General features: G+C 44.0%; 2 protein-coding genes across 5 annotated transcripts in view; one reads left to right on the top strand and one right to left on the bottom strand.

Moving 5' to 3' along the window:
* The window catches only part of RNF185 (ring finger protein 185), a 230,799-nt gene extending 221,089 nt beyond the window's left edge, over nucleotides 1–9,710 (bottom strand). For both annotated transcript variants that reach the window (XM_069619787.1, XM_069619796.1), the window contains exon 1: nucleotides 9,594–9,710. The gene's annotated coding sequence lies outside the window, so the exon portion shown is untranslated. The remainder of the gene's footprint in view (nucleotides 1–9,593) is intronic.
* Nucleotides 9,711–9,754: 44 nt separating this feature from the next.
* Nucleotides 9,755–13,477, top strand: part of C10H12orf43 (chromosome 10 C12orf43 homolog) — a 94,924-nt gene continuing 91,201 nt past the window's right edge. For 2 of the 3 annotated variants that reach the window (XM_069619785.1, XM_069619784.1), the window contains exon 1: nucleotides 9,755–9,873. The gene's annotated coding sequence lies outside the window, so the exon portion shown is untranslated. The remainder of the gene's footprint in view (nucleotides 9,874–13,477) is intronic. The other variant, XM_069619786.1, reaches the window with a different exon arrangement.

The raw sequence follows: 13,477 nt of genomic DNA, 5'->3' as shown, positions 1-13,477 counted from the left end.
TTTGAAAACTGGCATTTTTCTCCTTTAGTTTGCAAAGCCTATTTTTTTAAGACGTGTGGTGCAAGCTGACATTTCTTTTTAAATTCAATTTTGCATCTCCATCAGATTCCCACACTGTTTTGCAGCCATAGTTATTTTCTTGTAAGCCAGAGTTTGCTTTGAAGCACAAATACATTGGAAATGACATGGCCCAGATAGCTGGAGTTCCTTTGAACTACTGATCTTTGATACTTGTTGAAGAAAATGAACGCGTTTCCCTGTGCGATATAAAGTGAAGTTCCTTGGTTGATTTTTCACAGAGTTGGTTTGACAGACCCTGTCAATTAGAAATCATGCTTGATTTTGCTCAAGCACAATGGGATATACTGGGCATGGCAGGGCCTCATTAATAAGAGTAGTTTAAGGAAGAGTAGATGAAAATAGCATCAGCAGCATTATTTTAAAGGTGAAAAAGTTTACTTTTTAATGGGGATTTTGGGCTGGCAGCAAAGCAATGCTGCTTTTTCACTTTATTCCATTTGTATATGTCAGAACACACTGGCACGCTCCCTCCGTGTGTCCCCTTGTTCCATCCTGCCCAATGTGTGCTTGGCAAGACGGTGCAGCCATCTTTTTGTTGCTGCAAAACACAGTTTTGAGGCCATGGAGCTCACAGAAGCCAGCGCAGCTATTTTGCTGTTTCTGAAGAAATTCAGCTTTGTGATGTGGGGAAGCATAGCTGAGTTGGGTCAATATATCCCACACTATCCTCACCCAAAAAGCACCTGCAGAATGTGCCACCAGCCTTCAAATCGGCATACATTAAGCCACTCTTCAAAGACCCATCGGGAAACATAGAAGACCTAATCAACTACTGACCAATTTCAAACATCCTGTACCTGGCAAAACTCATAGAAAGGTAGGATTGCGAACAAATTCTGCAACATGTAGAAAACAATCTGATACTAGACCAGGCACAAGTCGGCTTTAGACCCATGAGAGGAAAGGAAACAGCATTGATATCTAAATAGGATGATCTAAAAAACAACACAGACTCCAACGTCACATCGGCACTAATACTACTAGATATATACGCAGCCTTCAACACAGTCCACCACGAAACACTCATCAAAAGACTTCAAAGAATAGGAATCTGCAACGCGGTGTTACTATGGTTAAAATCCTTCGTAGCAGAAAGAACAGAAACAATGTGGCTAAACCCCTTCAACTCAGTACTTTGCAAAACAACCTGCAATGGTCATCACTCTCACCACTGCTCTTCAACATCTACATGATCCCTTTTATCAATATTATCAAAAGACATGGTCTCACTTGCTACAAATATGCAGACGACACACAAATCCTCTACAAAATCAGTACTAGTGAAGAACACTACCCAACCCTTACTAACTGCCTCACAGAAATAAACCATTGGATGAGCACCAACAGCCTTAAACTCATCCAGACAAAACAAAAATCATGATCACGCCCAATGACCCATTGAACCAACACCACATTCCATGGCCTACCGAAATGGGAAATGGACCTGAACCTTCCAAGTGGTTAAAAACTATGGCATATTAATGGACAATGAATTAACACTCGAACCACAAGCCAATGCAGTAGTAAAGAAGTGCTTCTTCAACATACGCACATCAAGCGGATACTACTACCTTTCTTCACCTTCCCACATTCAACAATCGCTGTCATCTCCCTCATCAAGTCAAGAATAGACTATGACAACATCTCGGAATGCCAGACTAACTTAGCAAAAACTACAACAAATACAGAATGCAGCAGCAAGACTACTTCTCAGACTCATTAAGAGAGAACAAATCATCACATAAACACTGAGAATCCTACATTGGCTACCAGTCGAAAACATAATCCCCAAAACACTCTGCATAACCCACAGAGCAATCCATGGCCAAAGGGCGGAATTCAAGCAGGGAAAAATCTACCAACCAAACAGAACACGAAGGCCCAGCAAAGACATTCGGCTTGAACCAAAACAATACTGAAAGTGGAAATTTGGTGGCTCAGCATTCTCCTACATCTCGGCAAAACTTTGGAATTCACTGTCGAAGGAATTACGAACAGAAGACCAACGAAAATTGCTAAAAATAGGGCTCTTTAACTCACCAAGCTAAAGAGGATACACTACCGAAATCTAACAAACTGAAACCTTGATACCCCAACTAAAGAAAGCATTTTAACACAAACCACCACAGAAGAATATGAACCCTGCCAGACCAACATAACTATCACAAAGATGAACACAGAATTCTAACTAACCCTATAAAAAGTTTCTGTTAGCCTGCACTCACCCACAAACAGAACACACACATACCTCTACTGCAGCTGAAACCTAAAACCACCACAAAATACACACTCAGAAACACCCAACTAAACAAAACACGCCACAGAAAACCAATTACACACGACACTGGTACAACAAAAATGACCAACCATAACTAAAAACAAACCCAGCAGACAGTGACAGTTTTTCAGAACTGAAGCTAACAGCACATCATAGCTCTCTAAAGCTTTCCCCTCTCTATCCCACCTACTATGCCCTCCCAATCTTTCTTCCTTGCCAGAGCACCTGTAGACCATGAAAATGCCAGCAGTGCATCCCTGATCTAAAGGGATGACTTTAGAGACCATCCTGGGGTCATCTGACGATCATTCAAACTACACTAGAAGTCATTCCCACACCATCAGACGTCATCACACTGTTAAAGTCATCAGCAAATATCTCAGAATGGTGGAAGATGATTTGGGGATGAGCTTAGGATGACCTAATGAATATGCTAACATTATCCCCATTTTAGAAAACGCTTTGTTCCTGATGCTTTTAGGATGACCTACTGATCACTTCAAGAGATTGCACGTTTGTCCCTGATGATTTGGGGATGATTCTGGGATGACCTGCTGATTACTTCAAGAGCATTGCCATGAAACATGTTTGTTCTTGATGATTTGGGGATGACTTACTGATTACTTCAGAACATCAGAGTTTGTAGGATGATATGCGGACCAATGCAGATCGTCATTCTGCTTTTGCTTAGTTGCACTTATGCTGAATGATCCCCCACTGTGGCAAGTGTAAAGCTTGAGACTATGTTGGGCCAATGCAGAGCCAGAGGCCTAAACATAGCATGCACCTGTGAGAATCCTTTGCCATCCCAGTCAAAAGCAGGCACCCATAACCCTCACAATCCCCAATGTGGCATGGACAAAGCCTGAGACTATGTTGGGCCAAAGTGGAAGAAAGAGGCCTAAACATAGCATGCACCCCCGGGTGAGAATCCTTTGCCATCCCAGTCAAAAGCAGGAACCCAGCACCCTCACAATCAATACATTTCCATGCTGACTTGTTAGGTAAGAATTGGTGTTGTCCCACTGTGTGAGACTACACAACACTTATCTGCTTGGTATTAGGTAAGCCCACTTTTTGGTATAGGTCTGAACTACACAGGTTGGCAGTGTGACTGAGCAGCCAGGCCTATCTCAAGAGGGATAACTGTGAGCTGTAGAGGTGTACAAATGAAATCTGTAAATACAAGTAGCCAAGTAACACTTACACTCAAGGTTTCAGTTATAAATAGTTATTTATTTAATTAACATCATTTTTTTTTTAATAAGCGTTCTTTAGAAAGGCAATTCATGTAACAATGTAAATGTATTACTTTTCAGAATCAGAGCAAGTTAGTGGATAATCTTTGAATATGCTTCATACACATTTGCTACACCATGGGGTGACTTCAATCACAAGGACAGTAATGGCATTTATATATCACACTACTTATACTTTGCAGTTTCTGAGGTTGCAGAAAGGAAATGTTTAAGGAAGGAAAAAGGTTAAACAGGTTCTCAGTATATGTGAGGACAAATAAATCTTCCAATGAAATCTAGACAAGCCTTTCCCAGCAGTTACAGTCTAAAACAAGTTACCACCTATGAGGGCAAACCATATCAAAGTCAGTGGCCTAGAAGAGTCTGCAGGGACCCAGGACAGCCAAAGTCAATTTGAAACAGTCTATGGAGCTGAGGCACTTCTTAGAATCAAATGTCTTGCACAAAGTTAGAGAGTTTGTTAGAAAATCACTTGGTAGGGTCGCAAGCTGTGAAAACAGAGTTGGAATCAACTCTAAAAATTCCCAACTGAGAAAAGCAAGGCTACAAGACAATGGGGTAAGTACCCTAAGTCTAAACAGTACCTCTGGTTTGAAGAAGAGTGGTCCAGCTGGCTTCTGTCCTGCTACAGCGTTGCAGACCCCATATTCCTGAGCCTTAGTCGTGGGGACAAGAGGGAGGACATCTGTAGGGCTCCTGCGGTGGTACTTCAGAGGTTGTTGGCGGCTACAGGCTCTTTTTGGTTTAGCAGCATTTTGCGGGTTTCAGTGCTTAGTAAACAGCACTGTTGCAGATCTATGGTGCCGGTTGGGCTTCCTTCAGTCCTTGGGTCTGGTGAGGGGACTCTAGCTCTGGTCATCCTGCTTTTGGAGGGTCCTTAGGAGACTCCTGGAGCATCTAGCCAGATTTCAGACGTTTCACTCGACTACGGATTACTCGACCCCTGGCACTTGATTCTTGCAGCAATGAAGAAGTACAGCCAGACAGGGAAGATGGTCCAGTGGAGTTCGTCTCTGGGTTAGTTGGTCCCACTAACCCAAGGGGAGAAGTCCATTCCGGAGCTTCTATGTCTGAAAAGGGAGTTTCAGCACAGCAGCAGGGCTTCACCGGGAAATTCAAAGGTCCAGGAGGATGCAGCAAGCTTTGTTCACGGTTTCTTCGTTTGGTGTTTCTCCCAGTGGTCACTCTGCCTGTAGTCCCAAAACCCTCGACTTTTAAGCAGGTTTCTCCCATTCATGCACAGCCTAGGCTGTCAATCACACATCAGGGTCGCTGTCCTGAAAGGACAGCCAGCCAGCCATTCAGGACTGGTTGCATTCAGGCATTCCTAGAGACAAAGGACAGGGGAGTTTTGGGACCGTCCCTCACATTCTGTCCTTACAGACAAACTGGAGCCAGAGGCGTGACTCAGGGCTGAAGTGCGCCAACGGCAAGACGAACAAAGGGCTTCAATCTGTTTGACGCACAGAGTAAAACCCAAGAAAGACCTCACAAACAGAAAATGGAAAAAAATGAAGACAGGGCCATTTTGATAAAATGGTCACCCCTGGGTGATATACTGCAGCTGAGGGATCAGCATGCGGTAGAAAAACACAATGGTAGGAAACATTAAACCACTGCCACTAGTCATTTAAAAGTAGGGAGGGCAACATACAAATGTTATATGAGAATGTAGGATAAGGGGCTACTAGTTAACTCCCCAGCACTCCAAATAAAATGGTGTGTGCTGGACCCACAAAGAGAAAAGGTAAGTAAAGTCATTTTCACTTTACTATTCTTGGGAACAGTAGTTCACACAAGAAAAGATATTTTAAACCTTATGAGAAATCTAAAGGATTTCTCAGTGACACTGCACTGAAGTTGATGTGTGTCACCATACAAAAAGTAGATGCATATGGAGTTTGTCAGACTCCCAAAACAGTGAAAACACATAATCCAAAAGGTCAAAACACATGATGCAGTGGGAAAAGGGTCTCACTCACTCCAGGGTTAAAATTAAAAAGTCCTACAGTCCAGCAAAAGAGCTGGGGGTCTCTAAGGTTGAAGGGAATTATCACAGAAATGAGAATTCTCCCTAACATGACTGCACCAATATATGCCAGTATTCACATGCACTCCTTCACACAATATTCATGTTTGCTTTGCGCAAAATCCAATAATCAACAACCATAACGAAATGTACCTCCAGGATAAAAAAAATAATCAAAAGAAAAGGATCCAAAAAAGAAAGAAGCAATAAACGGAACCACAAAATCCCATCAACTACCCACAACCTACCAAATACAACCAACAACAAACCACAAACAGCAAAGACTAAACCCAAAAGACCATGAAAATCACCAATCGAGAGAGGACGCCCACTAAGGAACACAACCCACGCATCATGCCTCGCCACAAGAAAGACAAAGAAGCTAGAAAAGACAACAGAAATAATAAGAAATCCCAAACCACTCGGGAAGGCACGGACCAGCATGATCCCACAACCCCAAAAAACTCGACAAACATCTGAGATGGCCCAAGGAGACATACAAATAACAGAGCAAAGATAGACTACAATGCTCGCTACCTGTCCACATACGACAACGTGGTAAACAAAAATAGCACAGCAACAATGAACCGACAGCCAACAAGCTTCACGAATACAGACCCAACCAGGACACCAAACGGATGACAAATAATAAACCATCCCAACCCGGTTTCCACCATGGACAATACCCCAACCAGAACAAGGAACAAATTGGAAACCTTCACACTCACTCTACAACCCCTATATCACCAAGACTGGAACAACAAAGGGGTAGCGACCCAATTTACCACCCGGGAAACGAACCAACCCCGCCATAAACCTCATCAGTCTACTCGACAAAGACTGACCAACAAAGAACCACCCCACCCAAAAGACTCAACCGGGAAAAACCCACCTGGAACGGAAACCCAACCAACAACACACTGGTCAGAAGAAGCAATACTAACAACAACACACAAGGGAAATCCAGCAAACTACACTGCAGCCTCCTCAACATTAGATCCATGGCAAAACACTCAACAGAAACCAATGACCTCCTAAGCGAAGGAGGCCCAGACATCCTCTTCCTTACAGAAACCTGGCTATCAGACAACTATAAAGCCATCGCGAACGAAGCAATACCCGACAATTGTAAATTAATACACGCCAACAGAGAAAACCGAAGAGGAGGTGGAATCGCAATTATACACAAAAAACACACCTGAGCATCTCGAATCATCACAACCAACGCAGAAGAGTACGAATCCCTCCTAATCAAGATAGAACTCAACGACCAATCCAACATAATATTCCTACTGATCTACAGACCATCTTCTTACAACCCCAACTTTGCAACAAAACTAGCGGACGAGGCCGCCATGCTATCATCCCACCACAACAGCCTAGGTGAAAGAGATCCCACCGATACAAACATAGATAAAACAGAGGACACACTCAACAATTGGATCACCAAGGCCATTGACCAATTAGCACCAGCTAAAACATTCGTAGCAACACCACCAAAAAAACTGGCAGCAAAATGGTTCACAGAAGAACTGAAAAAACACCAAAAAAACAACGGCAAAACGGAAACAAAATGGAGAAAACAATACACCAGACAAGACTAAATAAAATACCAAAGACAACTCAAACTGTACAAAGCAACAGTCCTCAAAGCAAAAAAATAAATAAATTAAAAAATAAAAGATAATACTACGCCACAGGACTCGGCAAACAATTCATAGAAAGAAATCCATCTCCCCTACACAAACACTTTGTGAAAGTCACTTACAACAGAGCAGGGTCTGTGTATTAGCTGCACAGCAGTTACTGATTTTTATCAGGCATTAGCCAGCGCAGGTATTATTATATATGTAGTTACTTACAACAGAGCAGGATATGTGTAGCAGCTGCACAGCAGTTACTGCCTCTGCGAGCATTATCCTGTGCAGGTATAATTATATATGTAGTCACTTACACCAGAGCAGGGTCTGTGTAGCAGCTGCAGAGCAGTTAATGCGTCTGCGAGCCTTAGCCTGCGCAGGTAGTATATATGTAGTCACTTACACCAGAGCAGGGTCTGTGTAGCAGCTGCACAGCAGTTACTGCGTCTGCGAGCCTTAGCTTGTGCAGGTATTATTAGATATGTAGTCAGAGCACAGTCTGTGTAGTAGCTGCACAGCAGTTACTGCGTCTGCGAGCATTGGCCTGTGCAGGCATTATTATATATGTACAGGGTCTGTGTAGTAGCTGCACAGCAGTTACTGCGTCTGCGAGCCTTAGCCCGCGCATGTATTATATATGTAGTCACTTACACCAGAGCACGGGCTGTGTAGTAGCTCCACAGCAGTAACTGAGTCTGCGAGCATTGGCCTGTGCAGGTATTATTATATATGTACAGGGTCTGTGTAGTAGCTGCACTTTCAGAAGTTACTGCGTCTACGAGCATTAGCCTGTGCAGGTATTATTATATATGAAGTCACTTACACCAGAGCAGGGTTTGTGTAGTAGCTGCACAGCAGTTACTGCGTCTGCGAGCATTAGCCTGTGCAGGTATTATTATATATGCAGTCACTTACACCAGAGCAGGGTGTGTGTAGTAGCTGCACAGCAGTTTCTGCGTCTGCGAGCATTAGCCTTTGCAGGTACTATTATATATGTACAGGGTCTGTGTAGTAGCTGCACAGCAATTACGGCCTCTTCGAGCATTAGCCCGTGCAGGTATTTTTTATGTCACTAACACCAGAGGAGCAGGGTCTGTGTAGCAGCTGCACAGCAGTTAATGCCTCTGCTGGCATTGCAGAGCCTGAACCGTACCGTAAATGAGCAGCTACTGTGTCTATGCCAACAACAGGCTGCCCCGTGCAATTTGAAAACCAGATGTTTAGAAAATCACGTATTTACAATATTTAATTTCAACAAGTGGTAAGTGCAACACAAGGAATAACAGCTTCAACGTTCATTCCTAGAGGTTGCAAAAGGGCTCCTCTTTTGTTTTTTTGTTTTTTGGGTGGTAAGCATTTTAATGAGTCCAGAGTCGATTGTGCCCTATAATTTGTTAATACTGACACAGTTGTGCTAAATCAGCTTCACAACAAGGACAAGCTGTTGAAGAATTTGTATAACAATTTTCTGAATTTGTAAACAGATAAAATGTGAGCTACAAAATGTGGCAAACTGGCAAAAAGTTTGGAAATAAAGCGTTGCAGCGAATATGCAAATCTTAATTTATGCAAATAGCATGTTCACCATGTCCCTGTGGACTGGAATCAAGGTGTAGACAACCACCATCTGATTCTCATCCAGGGGTTAATGGACTTTGGTCACAGGTTTGTAAAGGGCTGATAAAGGGAGTCGGCAGTGCATTGCGCACTAGGCTAAAAAAGGTGTTCATGGGGAGGCACAAAGTGAGAAAAACAGAAAGCCTGCATCCTGCCCAAAACTGTGGAGTCTCCATTTTGGTCACAATCAATTCTATAAATGCCAACACCTAGATCAGAAACCAGATGAGTTAAAGTAAAAAACGAGAGAAAAAAATACAGATCGGACGTTGTATGTCACAAGACCACCTGCTTATTTACAGAACCTTACTACTTGGTTCATAAAGATGAACGTTGGAGACCCCTCCCTTATAAAGTGATTTTGCAGGGTCAAACCCATAAAGATTGGGCACAAACCGGCTCAAAGCCAATAGGACAAAATCTGAAACTTCGGTACCACCACAACAAATGTTTAAAGACCAGCAAGATTCACTGCAGTGGGCTACGGGGATTAAAAAGCAAGGCACATTTTTCCATCCAAGAAACAATGGAGAGTTCATGTTTAATAATGCTCATAGAGAGCATATGTTTTCAGGCTTGAGCTCAATCAAGATAACAATAACAAAAAAGGGGTGAGAACTTCTAAGTTGATGGATGCTAAAAGAAATGCATATAAAATTCACTTCAAGAGCTGGATCGCTTACACTCACCTGATGCTGCCTGGAAACTGGACATGCGCGATTCATAAAAGGTAGTGTCTAGTTCCCATTCGAGAAACGGACCATAGCAAGGACCACCTCCACTTCATCACGTGGGCTGCTCTGCATCACGTGGGTTCAACGTCCGCTTCATCACGTGGACTGCCCTGCATCACGTGGATTTCAACGTTCAAGTCTTTCATCATTTTTGCACGAGCTAGAAGGCAAGTTGCGGGAGCGATTCCTCCGTTGCAAAGCACATTTCGTATCGTTGATTCTTATTTGCTTTCTGGTAAGTCTTAAAGTATTTTTGTGGTTTATAATGTGCATCAGGGGTAACATTTACTCAAAATACAGGCGGCTTCTGGTTTTTTTTTTCGTTATTTCAGTGTATTTTTGGGATATGTAATGTGCATCACAGGGGTGAGACAATATTGGCGAAGGGGTATTGTGTATTTTGGGGTTGCGATTGAGATTTACTTAAAGTACAGGTGAATTCAGTTCGTTTTGGGTTTTTTTTCATGCAGGTGTGCGACCGTACCTGCCTAATCTCCGGATTTTTCTCGGAGACTCAGGAATTTTAACCATTTCTCCGGGAAAGAGCCTGGAATCTCAGTAATTTTGGTGGCAGACAGCTTTCACTGATTGCTTTTTTTTTTTTTTAATGCTTGCAGGACTGCGCCGCCTCGGACTCCCTGCCTGAGTGTGACTTTATCTCTGCAGCAATGACTGTAATGCTTCCAGCACATTGGCAAAAAGAATGCAGGTGAAGCAAAATAACGCGCGTTTATTTTGCTTCACCTTTCATTCTTTTTGCCAACTTTCAATGCGAACGCAAGTTTATTTTGCTTTCCTTCTTTTTCCCAGGTTAGGGTGGACTCGGCCCCATTGAACCACAGCCATCATGTTTGCAGGTGGGACAACTCGCCACTGCACTACATAACCCGATAAAAAACAACAAAGGCGAAATATCCCATTTCTGTACTACAAAATTCAGGGAAAACCTTTGTGTTGGTTCTTGGCGTTTACATGTGCACATTTTAATGTGTTGATTTTATGGAAGGCGAATGCAATTTGGTTGGTTGTGAAAAGGCAATTTAATGAAATATGCATATTTTAATTTGAACTGCAAATTTCTGGTGTCACATCATATTACAACAGAGTTTACCTTTTTGACATGTGGGTGGAGTCATGTGAAAATGGGCAGAGTTTTGTGTGACTGTGGGTGGGGCATAAATCTCAGGAATTTTGATTTTTTAAATGTAGGCAGGTATGTGTGCGACGTGTTTTATGGAGTGGGGCTGGGCACAGTGAACAGTACAGCGAACTGTTAGTTATCCTCCCTGCTGGAGGGGGGAGGCAGGGGGTTCGAGGATTTGGTATGTGCAGCAGATGGGGATATGTGTCTTATGCAGACAGACGCATATGGGTACGAATTTCCAGCATAACTGTTCAGTTATTTATTTCTCCTGCACGGGGGGGGTTCATTTGCCATGTGTGGAGGCGTGGTATTGCATCAATCACACATTTAAAGTCCCTATGAGACCCGATAGCATTGTGTGTTTGTTTAAAAGTTTGCTGATGCTTTCTGAAATGCCTTTACGGCTTAATGACGTGTATCTGTTACGTCGTTGTGACATTTTCATGTGGGACATCTGCGTGCTTAGCAAGAGGATTACGGAGGAAGGAGTGCTCCACGCCGTGCACGGGCAGGTATTTATTTTTTATTGCGCATGTATAATTATTCATCTCGGAGAAGTGCCAGGTATATTTAATGATTGATATTTTATTTCTATCGTACTCGTACACCAGTCTTTCAGAGTGCGGCAAGGGATGGGAACAGGGGAGAACAAAACAGCGATCTTACTAGGCCCAGTGACATTGAGAACGCGCAAGTGCATGGGAGAGGGGGTGGGGGGAGTGCATGGAAGGGGGAGAGGTGGAAAGTGCGAAGTAGAGGAGAAACAGATAAATAACAATAAATAAATAATAAAGGCAACAAACAGTGGTAATGCAGCGAGCAATTTGCAAGTGCTAGGTTTAATGCAGCAGACAGGGTAGGTCTGATAAGTGCAGGAAGAAAAAAGGGGGGGGCTCTATGGGTACAGATACAGACTCCAGTGCAAGGGGTGGCCCGGAGGCAGTGCAGGAGGGTGGCAGGATGAGCAGGTACCTGGGCCCAAAAGACAGAGGGTGGCCAGGTGCAAGTTGCCAACAGAAGGGGAGAGGGGGAGCGAAGGTAGAAGAAAAGAGGAAGGTCTTGAGGTGCTTCCGGAACCGGAGATGGTTCTCCTCAAGTTTTAGAGTGGCAGGGAGGCTGTTTCAGGAGGGAGGCCCCAGCCGAAGACTGAGATCTACCCCCAGCATGTTTCTTAGAAAAACGACTGACCCTGAGTGAGTTGGAGGTAGAGGAGCGAAGAGCTCGAGAGGGGAGGTATTTGAGAAGGGATAGCTGAAGGTATTTTGGACCCAGGCCCCAGAAAGCCTTGTGGACAATGCAGAGGGTTTTGAATTTAATCCTTGCATCCACTGGGAGCCAGTGGAGAGATTTCAGAGCTGGAGAGATACGATCCCAGGGCTTGAGGCCAAGTACAAGTCTCGCAGTCCTGTTCTGGATTAGTTGCAGAGGGCGGAGAGTAGAGGCAGGTAAATTTAGAAAGAGGCTGTTACAATAGTCCAAGCTAGAGAGAATCAGAGCTTGAGATACCATGAGCTTCTGGGGGAAGGAGAGGAAAGGCAGAGTACCTCTGAAGAGGTGCAGTCAGAAATGTGACTTTTTAGAGACCTCAGAGATGTGGGCGGAGAAGGAAAGGGTGGAGTCAAAGATGACCCCGAGGTTCTTAGCCTCGCAGGTGGGGCTAGGAGGAGGGCCAAGGGAGGCCGGCCAGAGAGTGAGGGGAAAGGATGGTGAAGGTGTGCCGATGAGGAGGATCTCCGTCTTGCTGGCATTCAGACAAAGATCATTGGCGGCACACCAATCTTGAATGGCAGTTAGGCAATCGGAGAGGAGGTGGCAGAGGGCAGCTTGAGAAGGAGTTGTCATCAGCGTAGCACTGGAAATTTGAGCAGAAAATGGCAATGCAGTGGGCGAGAGTTGCCAGGTATTGGTTGAAAAGCCAGGGCGAGAGGTTAGACCCCTGGGGAACACCACAGGTAGAGAGGAAGATGGATGAAAGGAAGGACCCACGTTGGACCTGGGAGGGTCGATCTGAGAGGAAAGAGGTCAGCCAGGTCCGAGCCTGATCAGTGATACCCAGGTTTTCACAAGTGAAAACCTGGGTATCACTGATACTATATTGCGATTTATATTGCTCTCATACACAGGTGTTTCAGAGCGTGGCAAGGGAGGGGAACGGGGAGAACAAAACACTGATGGGTTTGTTTTTTCTATTTTGATTTTAGTTGCACCAACAGCAGATCTTTCTGTGTCTTCCTGGCTGGTATCCTCATCCCTGGCTCCACCCGCCCCCAAACAGAGCGGTTTATGGCTGTGCCATACACGCCGAGGAAATTTCAGGGCAGATTTGGCTGCCAGCAGCAAGTCGGGTTGTACCACCATCTTCACCCTTATCCAGTGGTGGAAACTGAAAAAAATTGGTGGGGGGGGGGGGCTTCCCCAGTGCTCCAGATAAGATTTTGAGGTGCATGGTTTTTCAAATTGGAGAGTAAATGCCATTTCAAGAGAGTAAAAATGAGTATTCTCCTCTGCAAGAGAGTAAAACGTATCCAACATACACCCAATGCATATGTAAAATCAGACCCGTTGACCAAAAGAGTTGCAGATCAAAGTTGTCTGGCTTGCCTTTAACCATTTTATTACACTTGTGGAAAATATTCTGCCATAAAATAACTTGTAAGTACGTGCTACGTACACAGCTTAGTTTTCAAAATTATGG

This window comes from Ambystoma mexicanum, chromosome 10, assembly GCF_040938575.1.
Source record: "Ambystoma mexicanum isolate Mex_15411 chromosome 10, UKY_AmexF1_1, whole genome shotgun sequence".
NCBI lineage: Eukaryota > Metazoa > Chordata > Amphibia > Caudata > Ambystomatidae > Ambystoma > Ambystoma mexicanum.
The sequence above is the reverse complement of the archived record's forward strand: the minus strand, read 5'-3'. Positions and strand labels throughout refer to the sequence as shown.